The sequence below is a fragment of the Aythya ferina genome, assembly GCF_964211825.1.
Source record: "Aythya ferina genome assembly, chromosome: 13".
NCBI classification, from domain to species: Eukaryota; Metazoa; Chordata; class Aves; order Anseriformes; family Anatidae; genus Aythya; species Aythya ferina.
The window spans coordinates 3,168,370-3,187,332 of NC_140311.1; the positions used below are offsets into that span (position 1 = coordinate 3,168,370).

An 18,963-nucleotide genomic window follows, 5' to 3' on the forward strand; every position below is an offset into this window, starting at 1 on the left:
ATACATGTGGTTCCAGCCAGATTTTGGCTTTGAAATGACGTGCATGTGATTGCATTGGGCTCTGCTTTCTGCAAAAGATTTGAGATAAAGAACTTTTGTTCCAAAGCAGAATTTTTATTTTTTATTTTTTCCAGAAACTAGTGCTGTTGTTTCAAATATGGATATTTACTTCTGATTGGAAGTTTATTAGTGCCATCATGCAAGAAACTTGTTAACTACTGTACACTATGCTCAAAATGATGTCATGACCAAATTCAAGTCTATTTTTTCCTGTCATCAGCTCTTTACCATCATTGAAACTTCCCTTACACTCAAATCAAACTTATTTTCTCTCTCTCAATCAATTTCCATCCACAATAAAAATCAATTCTCAGTAACTTTGTCCTCCACAAAGTCAATTTTCCTCATGCTGACATACATATTCAAATATATCCCTCTGTAACTCAGCACTACTTAGTGCAGGCATCATCAGCATCAATTCAACCCACTATCAATTCCTCATGAATTTATTTGGTTTACCCAGTTAAACAAAATTAATCCTCACCCACACTTGCTCAATCAATTTTCTCATCCTGAAATTTGTTTCCCCTCACTGGCCGTACTGATTAGCCCTCAATTGCACCAAAATGCATTTCAAGTCTGACTTCTGCCCTTCAGAAGCTCTCATCTCTCTTACTAGGAGGTCCCTTTCAAGTTTTTATTCAGATTTGTCTTTTCTTATTTTTTGTTCCCAACTAGTACAAGTCCTGGAATTCATATTCCATACACCACCCCCTTTTCTTTACACCTCTGGCTGGGGTCTCTCACACCTTATTCGATCCTAGTTCAGCCCTCCCTGATGTTCATACATCTGTTCTTTTCCATTGTAGCTTCTTGAGCCTCATTAAAAATCCACTAGTCCTCCTTTTCCTTGAAGCATCTAGTTTTGTTTCAGAGGGTGTATGTTTTACCGCTTTGATTCCAGTAAGTGGCTGAAGCCTGGACTGAGGTTTGCTAAAGCATTAACGGCCTCTTCTTGGCATACAGGAAGAATACAAATCAGTTCCTATAAAGAAGTAATTTCAGCAGCAGATCCTAGTAGCACTGTCACTCCTATACATGAGACTGTACAGTTCTGGCAAGTGGAGCTACGCTTCACTTCCAAGAACTTGCAGTAGGCCTACTACTACGGGTGACAATTTGGGAAAACATTTTCAACTTTAGAAGACTTTCAAATATTCCCTGAAAACCCTCAAACAGGTTTTTTTTCTTAGCAGTAGGAACATGATAGGATACGGTGGCTTAGAAAGAAAAATTTGAAATGTACGTTATGTGTCTGTAAAACAGTCTCTAAGAGACAGCAAATAACTTCTTTACAGATAGCACATTTTTCATCACACATTAGCAATATCCCATTTCGTTTTATTCTGTTTCAGATATGAAGAAAATATAGGAAATGTCTTCACAGAGGTATCTTTTTTGTATTGATTATTACTACCTTGGTGAGTAATTTTGTAACATAAGTGGTGACAAAATAAAATGAAAAGGATACATCATGGAATGATATGGAGCTTGGACACGTGGAGTTTGAAGCTTATTCATGTACATGAAAATATTTTATTTAGAACTTTGGTATGTTCTTCATATCTGGGCGTATTTTCCTGCCCTCATCCCCCAACACTGATATAGTAGTTTCACCAACATTAGTGAAATATAAGTTCAAATACTTTATTGGATCAAGGAACTAATTCCACGTCTTTCTTTACTTCTGTGTATTCATTTATTCTGCTCAAAGCTAGTACTTTCTTACATACTGATCTTTGAGATTTGAATTCATAGTTCTCAGATGTATATCTCAGTTGGTTTAAATTGTCACAATTCCATTAGCTATTTTCTATGAACATCTCAGACCCAATCCTTCCTTCTAACAAATATTTGTAGGATGTCATTTTTAAAAATGTTTTACAGATGGACTCTGAAGAAAACCCACCCACACATCATATGTCTCTCATGGTGTTTTAATACCTTTTTGTGGATTTTCTTCCAGTCTTTTCTGATTATGTTTTGAAATTAATTATTCTATAGCTCAAGAAGAAGAAAAAATGAAATCATAAGCAAATATTCTAAATAATATCCAACCAGAGTTCAGCATCATTCAACTTTTGAGTAAGACTTCAGCTGGACTTTGATAGATATGATAGAAAAGTACATGTAGGAAAAAAAAAAAAAAGAAAAAAGGTATAAATATTCAAGTTTTGGTGTGAAGTATTAGGTGTCATACCCAGAATATCTAAAATAAATTACATGGTTTTATGACATTCACCTTGAACTTTAATGCATAATTGCAGAAGTCCAGCAGCTACAGTGGCTTGACTGTGTTAACATGCCTGCAATGTGCTCATGTAATGTGCCACAGATTTTTTTGAGAATTGCATAATGCTACCTATCGTGGAATTACACTTACATCTCAGTTACTTCCACAACCTTCATCTGTTTGATATCCAACTTCAGAATACTTTGATTTTTGTAGCAGAATAAACAAGGGCATGTGTTTAACCTTTATTTTTTCCCCCAAATAAAATTAACAGTAATTTAGAAGAAAGCAATTGCATTCATTAATGATTGTCTTTAGTTATCGCCTTTACTAGCATATTCAAAATCGTAATGTTATTTAAGTATTATGTTTCTAATTAAACTCACTTCAAAAAAAAGAGAAATCTTTCAGCAATCATCGTAGGTAAAAACAACAAAACAAAACAATTATTTTGTTGGCGAAGAGTAAGTTATGGCTGACTGCTTTCCTGGAAACATAGCGTATGAGGGTTCCAGTTCCATCCTCTTTAGAAATGTATTAGTACCTATTGTTTTAGCACCAGGTGCACATGTTTGTCTACAAATTATTTTCCTTCTGAAGGCCAAAGAACAAAAGCCAAAACTCTCTAAACTGGAAAATAACCTCATCTAAACCCATATAGAGGAAATCCAACACTCATAGCTATATCATTGCAAACAAACAAACAAACAAAAAAACAGTGCAAAGATGTTCTATGTGCATTATAGTGAGAAAAAAGGACAATATTTACTCAAGAAAACTAACACAGCCTCACTGAGAGATTAACAGAAGAAATGTACTTTCCCTTCGCAGCAAGCTGTATGAGTTTAATGAACCACGCTGCCAGGGGGACAGAGAAGGGACACTCCCTTCCGACAGCAGGTCCACTGGGGAAAACAGCAAAGCTCAGCTTGATGCTGCAGCTGCCAGCACCAAAGGGGACATTTTCACTGCACTGGGAGAGGCCTCATGAGAGCTGATACAGCCCTGTGTGTTCTCAGCCACTGTCTTTCACTCAAATAATAACTGGAAGTAAGGTATCTTCTGTCTTTTACAGCAACTTCTGAATATGTTACTTCTTTAATTTGACTTACATTCTTTAATTTATGTTACTTCTTTAATTTGACTTACATTCGGTTACCCCATTTTCTTCTCCTGTACCAAGCATAATGTCATAATGTCTTTGGCTATAGTAACAGTTTGCAGTAATCACGCAGCAATAAGACAAAAACTGGAAGTTTATTTTAATCTTCATTCTATTACACCTTGCTGTACAGTCAGAACAATAAACTTGTTGTATGCAATGACTGCAAGTGTGCTCACGATGGAAACTTACATAATGCTTTGGTTTGGGTTTTGTCATTTTCCTTTTTCCTTTTTTTTTTTTTTTTTTCCCTTCCAATGATTTGGTTGCAAGATTGCACAGCTGAAGTGTTGTACCAATGTCAAAAATATGAGACTCATAAGATGAAATAGACTAATGGAATGCCTCTAGAAAAAATGTTAATACTTTAAATTCTATGGGAAATTTTTGTAAGATCTTGCTCCTGCAATTCAAATTGAATAAATCCTTGCAAATTTTCTTGATTCTGTTGTAACATTGAGTATCAGACACAATCATCTGAAGCAATTTTGGAAAACATCACACACAAAATCTACAGCAGATCTTCTTTTCCCTAAGTGTTTAATGTCAGAAGCTATAGAGAAATCCACTCGAGTATTGCCAGGGGCAAAAAGAGGCTTTGGAAGTGAAAAGGTTTCACTTTCTCTTTTACAAATCCCAGTTCAATTTGTCACAAGTCATCCCCTCCCACTCCACTCCCCTGAGCTCCTTCTCCTTCCATGCTGAAGCTCTTTGTCCCCAGGTCCCATCTGAATCTCTAAAAGAGAGTCTTAGGTAAGTCTCTGGGTAAAGCACATGGATATTTACCCTGTCTGTGCTTTAATCCAGCCACTGCTGGATTAATGACACAGATGAAGAAAAAGGTAATGAAAGTCACAGGAAATAGGCCCACAGTCAGGCAGTCATTTCCTCCAAAGATTCACCACTGGGGTTCCATGAGTAAAAGTACCTTAGCTGGCAATAATAAGGAATGTCCTTCTTCATTTATATTTAAAACAGAAAATAACACTGGGAAATACTTATTGCATTGCTAAGTGATTTTTGTGAAAAAAAAGATGAATGCAGAAAAAGATAGGTTCAAAAAATGGCTGGTATTTGGTGGCTTTTGGGAGAAGGAAATAGGTGAGCAGAGGAATGCTGTAAGCACACCTGAGTGCTGAAGCAGAAAGCATGACGTGGAAGCCAAAGCAATTAAGCTTGTGCAAACTGCTGAGAGCTGGGAGGATGCAAATTAATCACCTGTATATTTTGACTTCCCAAATAATTCAGGAATGTGGGGAAGGGAAACCATCAGTCCTGGGGATGACAGAGCAGCTAAGTGTCTAGGAACACAGGTGGGAGTAGAGGGGAGACAGAAACACAGATTTCTGTATTTAGAGGAGGGTTTATTCCCTGAAAAAGTAGCAGCAGAAGTAACAGTAAGTGAAAGGGAGAACCTGAGGAATAAGATTGCGATGCCCAAATTTGATACAGGAGACAGTTCCCCTTTATCCAGACCCTTAACTAGAGGAAGGCAATAGCAGGCCACTTGTGCAGGGCACACTGCACAAGGTCCAGGCTGCACCCAGCCACCTGTGGCAGCAGCCCCTGGGCATCAGGGCAGAGGCCACAGAGACCGGCTGTTCCCAGCACTTCTCCAGGGGCCACTGCTGTTTAATTCCAGAATGAGCTTCTGCTACTGTCTTCACCTCTACAGAGATATATATAAACAAAGAATGCAGGTGTCAGAGAATGGGATTTCAGAAAATACTCAATGTGTTTGTATACCTGTACGACAACCTGCTCTAAAATATTAACTTTAGACTTAGGAAACAAATTCACATTTTCTTGATTAGGGATCATAACCAGGCCAATGTGTTATTCTCAACTGTTTTCAGTATTACATGTTTCTCTCTTAGTATTTGTTTTCAGGTATGACTCTTGGCTTGATTTTCCAGAGCTCAAAAAAAGTGTGGAAATTTCATATTCCATTCAGCTCTTTCTCATGAGATATGAAAAGAGTATTCATAGAAAGCAGTTGTATTTGGGTTTAACATTGTTAGCATTTCCTCTCATGAGGGATATTAAATAATTTCATGCACAACTGCTCAAAATATTTTTTAAACTTCTGTAAACATAAGATTGCCAAAATCTAACATATGTTATGTGGTATTTAATCCTCAAGAGGAACTGAAGGAACAAAACACTTCTGCTAAAGTAATTAATAAGCACCAATACAGATACCTAGAAGCTGTTCCATCAAAATGAATCATATCCTCCTGTAAGTCACACCCAATATTTAGCAGTCTAAAAAAGAAAATTCAATACAGAAGAATGCTGGCTAAAACGAGTGCTGAAATCTTACGTATCAAGATCAAATCACCAAAGCTGTGCTACCTTCTGGTGCTCCTGAATTAGGAAAAAAAATAGGGAAGTTATTTGTAGAAAATTAATTTTGCCTATGAGAAATCTGTTTTGGCACAGCATATGAATCCTGTGGGGACTGGCGATTAAGGTTAAAGTGTATGCTAATGAATTATTGAAAGTAAATTAAAAACCAGGAGAGTTCCCTAACTCCATTACATTTGTAAAGGTATTTTTAGTTGCCACTTAAGGAAGTGACAGATAGGTCTTACTCTTCATTTTACTGCAATTTAGAGTAAACAAGATTCTCTGTTAAGTGAACTTGATTATAATACTTTGTAACTATTATAATACTTCATGTATTTTGTCCCAGTATTTATTAAGCAAAAATCAAAACAATGATAGTGAAGTCAGTGTATTAAGTGCAGGTGATGTGCAAGTTTTTTTTTTTTTTTTTTTTTTTTTTTAATCAACACAGACCCCCCAGGTTGTAACACAAAGACTAAGTTTCTGCCAGCTCGGTGGAAAAGCTGCTGATCCCAGTTACTGGGCAATGCTGAGTGGTGAGGGCTACAGGAAAATGCTTCCAGCTCAGGACCCACAGCCACAAACCTTCTCCTTCCAAGCCTTGCCCTTCAATGCACTTGATGGGATTTATATAAAAACATTTGTGATGATGATTTTGGTGTTAGCTGAATTGTCTTCTTGCATATTAGGCAGAACACTTGTCAAAGGAAAGACTGGATTCAGTTTTCCTGTTAGCTTTAAAATCACATCTGCTAGCCTTGGGACACTACTCCCTGGCCACAAGGGAGCAAGGGAAAAGGTATTTTCTACTCTGCATTTCAAGGTATAGCAGCACAGAGAAAATAATGTAAAATTCGATGAACGGGAGAAGGAATAGGGAGAGACTGTATCTTAACCAATGAGGTATTTCATTGGATTCCCATTGCTACTTCTGAAATTGGAACTGCTTAACTGTTTTATGCTGCTCTGAATGAATGCTTAATGTAAAAAACAAAATTCAGCTTCTGATGGTTTTAGAATCATGGATATCTCAGGTGGTGTCATGAGGATATAAACTCAAGCTCTTTTGGTTTTTCAATAATCTCTGTTGCTCGAGCTTCACTGCTTGCTCTAGGGCACAATTTAGTTCTCTCTAGAGATGTACTTTATTTATTTATTTTTATTCTTAGTCAAAGAGGCTCTTGAATAACTTCATCACAAAGCAAAATAAAGAGGTCATGAAATTTTGGCTCATCAGCAGAAGAGGTGTACATTAACCTAAGCTGCCTGTGATTAAGGAGGCTGAGAGTAGACCAAACTTAATTAAATAGATGGAAGAATTTATGAATCAGATTAAAGAAAAGAGAATGACGCTGAACTGTTTACTTACCCCAATATTTGTAAAACAGCTGTTTGTTCAACTTTTTTTTTAAAAAAAAAATCTTTGATGTAGGATGATGTTCTGCCAAGTATGGTTTTGTTAATTTTTAGAGACCAAAACACACTTTTATGTAGAGAAAAAGTATGCAAGCTGCCTACTAGGCTCCCTACAACTACCCCCAGAAATTTACCTTTTACTGAACCCAAAGGAGATTGTTATTAGGTTTTTCTTATTTTGAAGACAACCTGGCCCTTTCCCTCAGCACTAAGGTTTTTGGATCCACTGGTAGACTTCAATTTGACAAGCAATAGAGACTTCAAACACACAAAGCTCAAGAACTAGGAAATGTGGCAGCTTGACAGAGGGAAACCGTTGTCTCTACAGAAGGAAAGCTTGAGAGTTCAACATTATAGTTTTGTTTGACCAACCAACATATTTTTGCTGGCCAGGGAGCACACATCAACTGCTCATCCACTGAAGTGCCTTCTCCAGCCCACAGCTGGGGGCTACCAGAGCCTGCTGGTACCACTGCTTGGGTTGGCGGGTGAAGGAGAATCACTGGGCACAAGGGAAACTCTGAAGTCAGGTCTTCTCTTTTGTTAAAGTAATGTGCACATAGGATACATTTGCAAGAAATCGGGATTCCTTGTTTCACAATGGATCTTTCCATGTTTTCATCACATAGGAATTATTTATTTGTAACAAAGCTGAAGCAGAAATGGCCAAAAATCAGGTTCTGAAAGAAACCGCACTGACAGCTTCATAGGTTTCACAGCTCAGCAAACACTGGTGTGGAAAAGCTCTGTTAACATGGTCACATATTTGTGCTGAAAATAACCCTTAGTTGTGGACATACACATCAAGGCAGAGATGCAAAAAAATTGGAAGTATTTTTCCACATAAATTCATAACAACAAAATATCATCTACTAACACAAAGTAGAATAAAGAAAACAAAATCTCATTTTGCTAGGTATTTAAGCTCAGTAACTGTCTAAATGAAAGGGCATTTTCACCCCCTGCTTTTAAGAAACCAAAATTTATAGCAGTATTGTAGGAGTCTTCAAGGTCAAAGGGTATATAGTCTGCTTGCTGCAATATAACCTGACATGATAAATCACGTACAAGCAACTAGCAGTGCTCCTATCATGAATTTGTAGAATGAGAAGAGAAAATTATTTTTACAAAATAGTCATTAAATGATATAGCAATTTTCATTTTTTATGTGTTCTGTTTTACTGCTTTGTTTTTCCTTCACAATAAACAATCCTTTTTTTTATTAAAAAAAAAAAAAGACCTTTCTCTTTCTTATCACCCCCCCCCCCAACAAACGTTATGCCACAGAGAAAAGACTGTTAATAGAATAGTTTTAGAGAGAGTAGGTAAAAGCTTTCTTGTGGACTATACCAGTACCATATAAAAAGGATTTTTCATGAAGTATCAAATAGAAGTGACACATGTTCAGCCTTTTTGTTGTTGTTGTTGTTATAAAAATACATGCTTATAACATTTCTGAGGATGACAGAGGATCAGAGCATTCAGAAACACCTTAATTTGCTGCTTGCTCTATATGAACTTCACCTGAAGGAAGAAATAATTAGTGGACTTAGAAAAAAAAAAATGAAATTCTTTAGTCCTAAATCCTGAAAATATTTTAGGATGATTGAAAGATATAAAGAACCCAAATCTCCACAGAACTAGCAATATAATACCTGGAAGATATAGCACCTGGAAGATATCATTTACAAAATACAGAAGAAGATCCTAATACAACCCTATGCCGTGATCCATGATCCTATGCCAAGGTGGGAGTAGAAGGGAATTTGAGTGTAAAAACTTTGGGCCTTTGATGTAAGCTTTAATGGATGGTATAGACTAATAAAAGTACAATAAAGAATAATTAAAGTAGGAAAAATATATTGAATCCACTGAATTCTTACAAATAAACCAAAACAGCTAAGGATCACCTTACACTCAGATAGGATAGGATGCAGGTGATCGGAGTGAACTCCATTATTTGCAGTACTTACTAAGTTTGAGTTGTGCTGCCAGAACTAGCTTTCCAGTTGCACTTCTTTTCAAGAAGTAGCACTGTACACCTTGCAACGACCCATACAAAGGGGGTCTACACAGGCTGACTGTAATTATTTGCTATATGAGGAAGCATTTTCAAACTGAGAGAAAAAGGTGGCTTCTTCTAAGTTAAAAACACCTGGAAAAATGCTAAGACTTGGCACCAGAATGAACAGTCCATTAGCATTCCTCCCCCCCCCATTACTATTCTAAATTTTCCAATGATATCATGTGAGCACTTTATGCTTTTATACTGCAATGCCATACTCCACATTCTTGTTCATTTATAAACCAGTACACTTTAAATTCCTCTTTATGATGATCTTGCAGTGGATTTTGATTACTTCTATCCATATTATTTGCTCAATGAAATGAAGGTAGATGGAGCTGGAAATAGTTATGAAGGTGGGAATGGGAACAAATCCCAAAGGATTAACCTGATCCATGCCCACTGTATTAAAACAGCTTTACTACAGACTTTATTAAGAGGCTGAGTGTGAGGAATGGGCTGCCTATTGGTCTTCTAGGGAAGTTTTTCTCCATTTACTTTTTTTTTTTTTTTTTTTTTTTACTTCACTTTCTATATATATTTAAAGAGATTAAAAACTCTATACATCTAGAAAAAGAATAAAAAGCCTAATCCTGACTGTACTTGCTACATGTTGCAACTGATTGCATGTAATTGCTGAAACTCATATATATATATGTATATAAATATATATACATATTATCTGTTAAAATCCAGCATGAAACAAAGAAAATGAAATGCATCTTTTGTTGTTGTTGTTTTGTTTGCTTGTTACTAATTCATGAGAAATCCAATGGAAAGAAGTTAAGCATTTATTTTTTTCCCATGAATTTCCGTAAGTATATACAAATAGTTATTTCAGTACCTCAGAGTTTAGAATTGAACTTTACTGTCTCTTCCAAGAATGCTAATATTTTTATGGAATACACACTTTTCTGCTTTATGACCTGGATGTAAATTTTAGCATACCTCTGCAGGTCACACATGGAATCACAGGACAAGAAGACTGTTGACTGGTGAATGGTTAGGAGCTCATGGGCACAGACACCAGGCCCTGGGCCTCTACAGACCAATAAGTGGATCACAGACAATATTCTCATGCCCCAGATATGGTCACTTGATGGACCATTTAAATTCCAATTTAAATACCTTAGGGGAGTGGTCTTCTTTCATTATACTTCTAGAAAAATCAGCACTGCCAATGAAATGTGTTTTTCATTTACTGGTTAAGAGCTGATAAAAATAGTTTATTTTATAGATGTGATGGCTGACTGTTTGAATTAAGTGTTTTTGCATATCATCATCTTCTAGGAACCTTTAGATTTGTAGCTTAAATCCTTCATTTGCTTGTCAAAAAGAACTAAATTCCATTTCACTGTAGTTACTTTACAATAGCCCCCCCCTATTAGGCACTCTTTCATCCGAATTCCCATGTCAGCTGGTGCCAGTAGCTACCAGCACAGCAGATCAGTAAATGTCTCATTCATTCAAGACAACTAAGGATATTCTCATTGGCCATTTACTTCCAATGACAAAACTGTTCAAAATATTAAAAAAGGAAACATAAATGTGACTAAAACAACCCTTCTCCTTTATTTAAGGAAAGTCTAGAGTGAAGTATTTATTAGCCAACTGTATACATTTTGCACCTTATTGTGCCTATATGCTAATGCAGAACACCTGGATCACATCACCATCCGCCTTTCAAGTTGCAACATCAAATGTACTGCTGCTCCATTTGCTGGGCAAACTCTAGCAGGACATCAGATTATGGATGTTAAAAGCTCTGATTTTTACACAAGAATCCTGGTAGTGGTACTTTTTAACTGAGAAACTATTTTAACTCATTTTATACGAGGAAGCTTGAAAACATTATCCCAGTGAGGGATATATAAATGGAAATTAGATGTTGCTTTCTGCCCAGAAAGCAAGCAACTATCAGCACCATTGGATGCTTGCTTTTTCTTTTCTTTTTCTTTTTTCTTTTTTTTGGAACAAAAAGCCAGCTGGCATTATTTCCATTTCCTTTATTTTCTCAAGATTGAAAGAGCAAGTCAAACTCACAATTACCATACATCTAGATGGCAGTCAGTGTGTAATAGATAAATCTACCAGCATCGAAGATTAGCCTTTAACTTTTGAGAAGATATCCTGCTCATACTGCACTCATAATTTAATTTAAAATATATGATATGAAAATTAAATGCACCTCTCAAACCTGCTGTTATTCTTCATTCCATTTTTTTTTTTCCTCTGGATGTGATCACATTCATTACAGTAACTGCGGGCTGCCATTTGTAACTGCACATCTTTTGCATCCAATGAAATAGCTCAGATCTGTAATCCTACTTAAAAGGTGCTTTTACTAAAACCAGAGGCTACAAGGCACATTAAATATCATTATGAGTTACTAAACACAGAAGTCTATGTAAACACAGGCTGCTATACTTCAAGCCAGATTTACTATTCGTATGAATAGGCCTACTCCCATCTTCAGAGACTGAGTAATTTGGAAGGGAACTGTGGCTCTGGTGGAGCTTATAAATGTTGGGGCGGAACTGTCCTACCCATCCTGACTCAAGCACATTAGTCCAAGGGTCCTGTGCCATGTGAAAACTGTGCAGGGACTGGCAGGGCCTCCAGCTGCTAGTCAGACATCAACCAGCTCAGGTCTATAGTCTGGTGGAAAAGAAGTCCCAATTTATGTCCTGACTTCTACGCTCATGATTGTAGACAGCCCTTTCTCAAGGGCAGTAGCTCCAGCAGCGGTGCCTATAAATTTCACAGGAGCCAGGACTGGGTGCTTTATTGTTCCCAAACACTTAATATTCAGCAGTAACAGAGCAAACATTTAATCCCTTCTGAAACACAGTAACTACTCCATTCCACTGTTAAATTCTGCAGAACTAGTACTGCTGCCAACATTTTCGTGTTGTGCTTTTCACTGGCACAGCATAACCCTCACCAAATGAATGTATTTAACATACATGTCTAACATTTAAATATATGTTAACTAATGTTAATGTTAATATTAATGTTAATGTTAAATAAATATAGCTTGTTCAAGTAATTCAGAAGATAGTCTTTAAAAAAAAAAACAAAAAACACAAAACAAACCCTCACCGCCAACTTTTTCAAAATATAGAATAAAATAGACCTGTTTTTATTTCTGTGTTTTATCCCTAAACTGGATAGTTGAAGTTCAAAATGAAAAGCTGATTTTGTTAATGGGAAGTGGCTTGGGAACTGGAACAAGAAGACTAAAATCTGAGCTGTGTAGTGGACATCTTCAAAAGGTGTTTTCTATTGCTTATCCTCAAAACATGGATAGTAAAAGTATCCTAAATCAGAAAGGTCTGGCATTCCCAACAGTTAACATTTCAGCCAGCATGCCAGAAATGCCCATCTACAGGTTTTTGAAATTTATGATGGGAACACACCATTAACAGCAACAGTAGCTGTCATGGAAGAGCTCTGCCTGGTATCTGAGATCACTGCAGCACCTCTGCAGACTTTGAGTGAAACCTTGGGATTAGGCAGCCTTACAAAAATGTGCTTTTAGTGATAAATACAGGCCAACTATCAGTATGATTAAGGCAATAGTTCATAAACACCAACTCTGCAATTGTACCTTTGCTGCTGGCCTTTAGAAGTACCTTTCTATTGCAGATCTGTCTTGTACAAACCAAAACATACATTGCTGTGGAAGCTGAGCTACCTTGGAAGTGCAATCTGGCTAAAGAGAAACTGTTGTTTGCTACACAGGTACTAATAATGAAGATAAATCCTAAAGAGAATTACAGTGTTAATATAGAGATTTCCAAACCAGGGTTCAGCATGGACAAATCATAGTGGAAAAGCAGTACAAACTAACGTGACTGGATCTACAAAGGATCTGGGGTTGCATCCCTTCACTTGAAGTAATTATGGGCAACTCTGGAAACTGTGATCTCGATAGAAAAATACACTGCTGCAAATGCTCAGCTTTTAAATGGTTTTGGTTAGTTGTTAACCAAATTAGTCTGCAGCAACTAATTTTCAAATGTAGCCATCTGGTTTACAGAGTGACCACAGTGGTGCAAATCATAACCCTGGATTATAGGTATATTCTTTGTTCGAAATACAATTTACTAATGAAGAGAAAAGCAAACAATCAAAACAAAAACAACAAACCAAACCAGAAAAAAACTTTGCTGCTCATTGCTGCAAGTTTTTTTTTTTTTTTTTTTTTTTTTTTTTTTTTTTAAACTTGTGCCTGTTCACCTGGGAAGAATTTTAATACAGACACATTCTAAACATTAACACCTACATAATAGCCTACAGAATGTGCCTAATAAAGGCAGATTTACCACTGTATTTGATTAAACTGTACCTCCATCTGCAGAAGGTAATGGGATTCTTAAATTACTAGGGATAATTATAGCCCACAAGCCTTGTAGAGCCCTTGCATCAGTCCCTGTGCAATGAATGAGGCGGCAGCTCCAGCCCACCTAACGCTGTACCCTGAGCTGCACAATGAATGTGCCATGCCATCTCTAAGTGGGAAGTGAAACTCCATGAGACAGTTAAATACCACAATGTACCCCCCTTCCAAAGGCCTTAGACGAAGATAGAAAGGGGCCCTACACTTGTGCTGACCCTCTCTGCAAGCAAACAACCCTCCTTACTATGGCCACTGAATCCCCTTTTTCGATACCACATTTTCCAACTCCAGTTAAAACATAGAATGAAGGAAGAGATTTGAAGACTTTTGAATCCCACTCTGCATGCTGTAGCAGTCTTCTAAAAAGGACAAACTGAGAAAAAAGGGCCATAAAATGTTTTCGTCGTTGATAATGGGAGAAAATTGTCCAGTTTCCAATTTTGTTGTTGACTTTGCTGATAAGAAATCTGCTGTTAATGAAACCTTTGATGATAATTAATTTAGTAGCAGAAAAGTGATTAATTGTCTTTTAATTTAATGCCAAAATTTACCCTTTTTGCTGCTATTTTATAAAAAAAGTCTGTTTTCCTTGAAAAGCCCCTAGGCAATCGTTTTGAAGTCTCCAGAAAGTAAAGAGAGCAAAAGACAAAGATTTGGCAGGACACTAATATAAAAAAAAAAAAAAAGATATTTATGCCAAAAGATCTTGACAATAAATATCTATCAAATGTTTATTATTTTTAGAAATGCTGTGTTAACACACTATGGGAAAACTCTGTGGGGAATGAAGTGGTGTTTATGCCTAGTTCCATAGCTTCAGCTACAGCACAAACTTTGATATATTTGGTTCCACATCTCTTCTGAAACAAACCCAAGTATTACCCCTGTTTTAAAGATATGTAAAAGTAAAAGGTACAGGACCGGGGTCCATCCCACCTGGTCCCACAAATACAAATGAAGCAAGTAAGTTAGAATCTCATGTCCATTTATGGACAGCAGAGAAGACAAGCACATCTGGACTACTCGCCCACCTAGCGCCAGCATCGCTGCACAGCAGTGGCTCTCTGGCACTTCAGGTGAGCAGAGCAAGGGCCATCGAAGGGACTTTGGTCTGAGCTACACAAACCTGCTTACATTTGGATTAAATCAGCCCAGACTGTATGTTTCGCATTATTTATATGCAGAACGCAAATTGTCCAAAGAGAATTTGGTGCATATCTCTAGATAGACAAAATATATTCCATTTTGTGGGGAGATTTCCACTCAGTATGTTTCTTCCATCCCAAGCTGATCAGCAACTTTGGTTTGCTTTGGAACATTTTTAAAAAAACACAAAATAAATCCATAAAAGATCCCTGAACTTGCAAGCAAAGTTATAAGGAACATGACAAATTAATGCATTGGAAACATTAGTTGAGGTCTCAATATTTCATGTCAAGGATATAGAATAACTGGACTTCTAGTTTTAACAATTGTTTTATAAACTACTATCATTTGATGCTTAACCCCAGAATAGTAAAAAACAAAACAAAACTGAAAACGTTGCATAATACAAAAAAAAAAAATATTTTTTTTCTAGGCAAAATATTCTAGTGATATGATTGAGGAAACCTACAGCCATAACAGAAATTATGCAGAAAGGAAAAAATAAATTCCAGCAGATTTTAGACACTTTACTCCTGTGTTCCCTAGCACGGACTAAATGATGTTCTGAGGCTGGTGAATGAGCTTGAGGTCTGACGTACAACATGTAATGTCACTGCAATGTACAGTGTGATTCCAGATCTATCACACGGGTGAACTGCTAATGAAGGGAATTCCTGATTTTTAGTCAAAAGGACACTAAGTTGCTTGAGAATCCTCACAAGTGTCCTGAAACCACGTCTATTTTCCAAATTTAATTAATTAATTTGGAAAAAGATGCTATCATGTAGTAGTTTTCATACAATACATTTAATATATATATGTAAAAGGGGGAGTTACTATAACAACTACAACATCATAAAATTGTTTTTCTAACACACGGGCACATTAAAGGAGAAACACACTTCATAAGTCACATATATGAGTAGAGTAAACTTTCAACTTTCTCTAAAAGATGGGATGGCTGAATTGCAATAGAATCATTTGTGTAAGAGAAATACAATTTCTTCTTCAGTCCTTGTTTTATTTGTTTTAGTAATTGATGCTGATCTTTTGACAACAAACTTTTTTGCCTTTAGAATTTCCTTACGTTATGCTCGTAAAACTGATATTGCTTCTCATGCTATGCCATGCCCATAGAGAGAGAATATAAAGAGTAGAAAATGTAGCACATTTTCTATTAAATGAATGACCAATGAAATATGTTGACCACGAAACACAGCCTGACATACATTTCACTCAGTTCTGAGTCATAGATGTTTCAGTGTCCGTGGTTCGTGCTTGTGGACTGACCTTGTGCAACTTCACGAAGCCTGCTTACTCTCCCCTCTTTTTGTACTTCCCCAGAAAGTGGATGAGTGAGTCCAAATACAATATGTCGCATTGCCATGTTTTTGGTAACAGAATAAGCAGTCATGTTTTGCAAGCAAATTAACAATTGTGGCGTGAAATGATTTTGTATTTGAGATCTCCTGTATTATTCACAACACTCACAAGTTGACAACAGATCAGCTTTAGCTAACACTTAAACATTACTACGTATGAGTTCTTTTCTTCATCCAAGTTTCCCAAGGACATTTTAAAAATTTCCCCCTCCAAGTAGAAATTATTCACATAAAATATGCACAATCTAAATATACCGGTTTGCTCTTTTTAAGGTCTTTTTGTGACATTCTACATCTACAAGCATTCTACATCCCTTTCCTCTCTGAAAATTCAATGAATATTCCAACTTTGTGCAAAACTGTCTCAAAACTATAAACTGCTGGTGACTGTATAATCAGCAAGAGTGCTTAACATCTAATTGCATGTAACGCAACATGCTACAGAAATGAAAGATGCCAACACAGCATCTCTGAAAAGGTACATGTGCAAGACACTGTCGTGATGGCATGATGTACTTCTTTCAAGTATCAAATTAATACATATAAAAACTGTAAGAGTTTTCAAGAACAGGCAACAGAGGTAGATACAGCAAATAAGAGTTAAGTCACTATTAACTGTATATGTATTGAACCGATAAATTTACTTCTGGATAGAAATATAATTATCGGCATGTATTCAAGCCATGACAGTCAGGGACATAAGGATGCCCTTTGATAATGCCAACACAGATTACAGAAAACTACCGGGAGAACTACCACATCACTGAAAAAAGGCCCAAGGACACAACGGTTTTCCAAGTGATGCAAAAGGTGCAGCAGTTGATCAAATCTATCTCTAGTCAAGCTCAGAAAAAGCAAAGCAAAAACACATGAAACTTTTAAGTAGGAAAAATATAGCGAGAAGTATAATATTAATCTGTATAAGTTATATTTACCAAAATAATAGAGGGAAACCAAGATAGAATTGCAACCTTGTGCACTCTGATCAAAATCATCCTTTTCTTTTGAAAGCATATGCCTTTAGAATAATTAATTTTGAAAGTTTAAAAATAGCATTTGCACCTTTTCATTGTTATACCAGAAATGAATGTGAGCATCTTCCTACTCTGACACGTCTTATATGGATATAATTCTCTTTTGAGTGCAGCCTCCTTTGATTGCAAACTATTTTGGTAGGAGTGACAAAGTGAAAGAATGGACAATTAAGCTAATCAATACTAAGGACCGGGTTTTAATTTGTATTAAAATCAACAGCAAAGGTTTTTTTTGTTTTTTTTTTCAGATCATAAATAGAGGTACAGACATTTAAAACTGATAATACAATGATTATGAATAGTAGATGTAAATATTCTGCTGCAATAAATTCTGAAAAATCCGGTGATAACACACTGAAAAATTAATGTTATGACTCTGAAACAGCTGTAAGGAAAAACGATTTTCTTATCTGATTCAGTTAGGATTCAAGATCTTACGGCTTTTTTTTTTTTTTTTTTTTTTTTTTTTTTTTTGATTCTGCACAAGAAGGGGCTGCCAGATCATGTCTTTCAGTGTGTGATAGCTCTGCAGGAGCAGTCTTGGGAGGCCACTGCACTGGTCTATGTATCAGAAAAAAATGCTTCTTCTGTAATGCACTATCTGTGAATAATTCAGTCTGAAAGTTAAGCTAACAGACTTGTTGGATAGTAGTAAATCACTGTCAAACAATGAGAGACACATTGATGGTTATAACTCTTTTCTCTGCTTTTTCTCTGTTGACACATCAATCTGTCTGTCTGCTGATTCCGAAAAGAGTCCATTACATTAATGTATTTCCACAGGCAAATTGAGAAATTTTGATTTTAATCTAATCAATCAGAAGGATTATTTTTGTAAATATCTGTTTTATCTTGTTTACATTTCTTCTTATACAAAATGAAATTTTAGTTTAAGAAATGAAACATGTAGAGCTAATAAGAACTAGTGCAGCTAAATTATTATTATTTAAGTAATATTACTCTGGAGAAGGTAAAATTGTACTAAATAAAAGTGTAGGTGCTACAAATATTCCTCAAAACATATATATATTTTTTTTCCTGAAGCATTAGAAAGACTATCTACTTCAAAAAATAAAATAAAATCATGGGGGGAGTTTCTCTGTATTTTAATACTGTGTTGGCCCCTGCCCTAGAATTTCTATACACTTGTGGAAGACCGTGGTGAAAATATACAGTAAGTGCTCATGGAATAAAGAGGCATTACTGACTTTTATTGTTAGACTTGTCTTGGTAGGAAGATGCTCACAAAATCCTGATAGCTGCACATGATTATTGGCAGATGAAATAATGTAAACTTTGAGGTTCAGGCAGGACAAGGAGATTATATTTTTATAGCACATGGACTAGTTCTAACTTATTTACCTCAACATATACTTATCCTGTGTAAATAAAGTTCCATTTTACCCTTCTATTTACTTTTAGGGATGTGTCTTATGTCTATATTTTAGATTACCACTGTGTACAAAATGCCTGACCTGGATCTTTAGGTCCCATTGCTTCCATGAGACACAACTGAGACAGAGAATGAGTATTTTTTCCCTCTTTTAACCTAGAGATGACCTGCCACTGGAATCCAATTTCCTCTTTCATCATCATTACTCCATAAAAACACTAACAGCACTATGTCATGCAACACTTAAAACAGAACAAAACAAAAAACCACCACAGACCAGTAATTGCATTACTACATGTACTCATACTAAACTAACAGAAT

The 18,963-nt window shown here is 36.2% G+C and overlaps 1 protein-coding gene and 1 long non-coding RNA gene across 5 annotated transcripts in view; one reads left to right on the forward strand and one right to left on the reverse strand.

Annotated features, from left to right (window-relative positions):
• LOC311443980 (uncharacterized protein) overlaps positions 1-18,963 on the reverse strand; it is a 199,534-nt gene that overhangs the window by 122,218 nt on the left and 58,353 nt on the right. The window lies entirely within an intron of this gene.
• Positions 4,129-18,660, forward strand: LOC311443985. Its single transcript, XR_014697608.1, has 3 exons — positions 4,129-4,208; positions 10,242-10,340; positions 17,737-18,660. It is a non-coding gene; the product is annotated as an uncharacterized lncRNA (long non-coding RNA).